General features: G+C 42.3%; 1 protein-coding gene across 3 annotated transcripts in view; it reads left to right on the forward strand.

Annotated features, from left to right (window-relative positions):
* Window positions 1-3853, forward strand: part of LOC111963906 (LHFPL tetraspan subfamily member 2a protein) — a 68586-nt gene that overhangs the window by 15432 nt on the left and 49301 nt on the right. The window contains exon 2 of one of the 3 annotated variants that reach the window (XM_070443551.1): window positions 529-569. The exons of the other annotated variants lie outside the window; for them this stretch is intronic. The gene's annotated coding sequence lies outside the window, so the exon portion shown is untranslated. The remainder of the gene's footprint in view (window positions 1-528; window positions 570-3853) is intronic. 3 annotated transcript variants of the gene reach the window in all.

Raw genomic sequence — 3853 nt, forward strand, 5'->3', positions numbered from 1 at the left:
GAAAATAAATAAATGTAATCCATTCAGAATTCAGGCTGTAACACAACTAAATGTGGAATATGTCAAGGAGTAGGAATACTTTCTGAAGGCACCATATTACTTCAAATMAATGATAACAATTGGATGACTTTGGGAGATTCAGTTAGCAACAATTGGATGCCTTCCATTGCCTACTTTATTCCAATATTTTCATAATTCAGTGATATTTATTCCAGTGGTGGAAAAAGTTGTCACACAAATATTGTCATACTTGAGTAAAAGTAAAGATACCTTAATAGAAAATGASTCAAATAAAAGCGAATGTCACCATGTAAAATACTACTTGAGTAAAAGTCTAAAAGTATTTTGTTTAAAATATACTTAAGTATCAAAAGTAAAAGTATAAATTATTTTTTAATTCCTTATATTAAGCAAACCAGACACCACAATTAAAAAATGTTTTTTGTCTATTTACGGATAGCCAGGGGCACATTCCAACACTCAGACATAATGTACAAACAAATAATTTGTGTTTTGTGCGTCCGCCAGATCAGAGGCCGTAGAGATGACCAGGGATGTTCTCTTGATAAGTGAGTGAATTGGACCATTTTTCTGTCCTTCTAAGCATTCAAAACGTAATGAGTACTTTTGGGTGCCAGGGAAAATTTATGGAGTAAAAAATGCATTATTTCTTTAGGAATGTAGTGAAGTAAAAGTAAAATATAAACAGTAAAGTAAAGTACAGATACCCCCAAAAACMACTTAAGTAGTACTTTAAAGTATTTTTACTGAAGTACTTTACACCACTGATTTATTCCCACAGTAAWTCATTATGGATCCATTCAGTTGTGGTTAAGAAAACAGTGCARGTGGTGGGCTGTGCGAAGAGATGGGCGAAGTTTAGAACTGCCAGGAGGATAGTTGTAATGGSCGCTGCCTAGCAACCATCAAGAGCTWAAGAGCGTAGTGCGTGTGTGCCATTACAGCTACAATTCATACTGAGACGCAGGCAGAACTTTACCAATCACGACTAGGTCGGTTGGCGGAAAGAAAAGTAGAGGKTTTGTCGCCGGCAATACCGTTCGTATATAAAGAAAGGTCGGTGCTAAAGCATCTTGGTTTGGAAGGTGTATTTAGAGACATTACAGGCTCCATTATGGCCTTGTTAATGTAAAGCCATCAGATTCCTAGGGGGGGATACAATAGAAACGGATCACAGTCAATACTCAGGAAGAACAGAAATAGGATTAGTCTTGACCTGGAAGGAAGAGTAAAGAAGGAAATGTGTTTGGTCCAATAGTGGATGTTTTCTCCTGGGAGAGTCAGGGTTGGCCCAGGTCCATTCCAGGAGTGTTAACCTCCCCATCCGTTATTATAGGACAGTTATTAGCRATGCCTCTGCGTGTGTGTGTCCATGCTAAGTCTATCAGAGATCACATTATAGCTCAGACACACCGGTGGGATTGTCTAACGTTTTCCTCCCGACAGTACTTAGCACCTCTGAACAGTGTGTCGGCTGTCAATCTCTTTTGTGTTCACCCAGCAACTTTGAAGTCGTCAGCCTCTCAGCCTTGTTAAAATACCCCAAACAAGAAGGTAGCCGCAACGTTGTCTGGCAATGTGTGTTGCTTATGGCCTCGATTCCAATGTTAGCTAGCTAACTGTGCTAACGTTGCTTTTTTTGTAGAAAGTACTTGATGATCATAGCCAGATGGCCACAGCTAGATAACTGATGACGCAGAATGACGAAGAAACTGTTTCATTCACTCTCCAAAATCTTGGAGGAATTATTTTGTTTTGTGTTGCATCTTTGCACTTAGCTCCCATCCCATAGCCCACATTGCATATGACATGTGACTGGCTCATGACATTTAGCCGTGGATGTACGGAGAAAATGCCCTCTTTTTTCCTTTTTGTTGTCAAGTTGTTGGCTATTGACAAGCATTGCAATTCTACATGTAGAAACGGCTACTGGATCGGCACGCAGCAGGTATCGCTTTTGTTCTAGCAAGAGAAGGAACGGCCTCCCACTTTGATAYGWACCTATCAGCAGTCTATCGGCAGTGAGATTCTTGGTTCATGCTTTAGTCTCTCCCTGACTCCAGGCATCAGGGACCCATATTCACAGCACTCTTTAAATCTGCAAGCCAAATGTATTCACTAGTGTGTGTGTGTGTGTGTGTGTGTGTGTCTGCCTCTGCTGTCGTATTGTGTTGCATTTTTATGCTCTGTTCTCCTGCCTTGGCTGCATGCAATCAGGAAAGTCAGCTCATTCTCTCCGTTGGAACAATGAAGTCAACTAAGTCAACTAAGCAGCACACAGGCCAGAAGCCCCCCAGTCATTGAGTTCATAACCACCCTCTCCTCTCCTATCCTGGCAAGTAGAGTAGTGTGCTGCTGGAAGGTACTGTGTCTTTGTTACAGATGTGTTTGTGGTCAGATATTTTCCATCAGGCAGTAGCTGGCCTAGCGGAGAGAGAGACAGGTCCTCATTGTTAGGCTGATGCTGCCCAGCCATCTGTGCAACTCCACAGCCTCTACTCTACTCTGCTCAGCTATTAGAGTCATCATTGCAAGCTGATGTAATCTGTCTCTGTGTGTGGTCGCTTGTGGGCAACACACACGCGCACGCACAGACACACACAGCACTCTTGGTGTGATCATAACAACATACAGGAWCTCAAGTCCTTCTGTTCARCTSACTTAGAATTCCTCACAATCAAATGTCGACCGCATTATCTACCAAGAGAATTATCTTTGATTATAATCACAGCCATATATTCCCCCCCGAGCAGACACATCGACGGCCCTGAACAAACTTTATTTGACTCTATGTAAACTGGAAACCACATATCCTGAGGCTGCATTCATTGTAGCTGGGGATTTTAACAAGGCTAATCTGAAAACAAGACTCCCTAAATTCTATCAGCATATCGATTGTGCTACCAGGGCTGGTAAAACCCTGGATCATTGTTATTCTAACTTCCGCGACGCATATAAGGCCCTCCCCCACCCTCCTTTTGGAAAAGCTGACCACGACTCCATTTTGTTGCTCCCAGCCTATAGACAGAGACTAAAACAGGAAGCTCCCATGCTCAGGTCTGTTCAATGCTGGTCCGACCAATCTAATTCCACGCTTCAAGATTGCTTCGATCACGTGGATTGGGATATGTTCCACACTGCGTCAAACAACAACATTGACGAATACGCTGATTCGGTGAGCGAGTTCATTAGCAAGTGCATCGGCAATGTCGTACCCACAGCAACTATTAAAACCTTCCCAAACCAGAAACCGTGGATTGATGTCAGCATTCGCGCGAAACTGAAAGCGTGAACCACTGCTTTTAACCAGGACAAGGTGACCGGAAACATGACCGAATACAAACAGTGTAGCTATTCCCTCCGCAAGGCAATCAAACAAGCTAAGCGTCAGTATAGAGACAAAGTAGAGTCGCAACTCAACGGCTCAGACACAAGAGGTATGTGGCAGGGTCTACAGTCAATCACGGATTACAAAAAGAAAACCAGCCCCGTCGCGGACCAGGATGTCTTGCTCCCAGACAGACTAAACAACTTCTTTGCTCGCTTTGAGGACAATGCAGTGCCACTGACATGGCCCGCTACCAAAACCTGTGGACTCTCCTTCACTGTCTAGCCATTTAAACAATACCACTTATTAATGTTTACATACCCTAAGCATTACTCATCTCATATGTATATATGTACTCTATACCATCTACTGCATCTTGCCTATGCCTTTCTGCTACCATCACTCATTCTATATTTTATATTTTCATATACATATTCTTCATCCTTTAACCTTGTGTGTATAAGGTAGTTTTTGTGAAATTGTTAGGTTAGATTACTCGTTGGT

This window comes from Salvelinus sp. IW2-2015, linkage group LG5 (genome assembly GCF_002910315.2).
Source record: "Salvelinus sp. IW2-2015 linkage group LG5, ASM291031v2, whole genome shotgun sequence".
NCBI classification, from domain to species: domain Eukaryota; kingdom Metazoa; phylum Chordata; class Actinopteri; order Salmoniformes; family Salmonidae; genus Salvelinus; species Salvelinus sp. IW2-2015.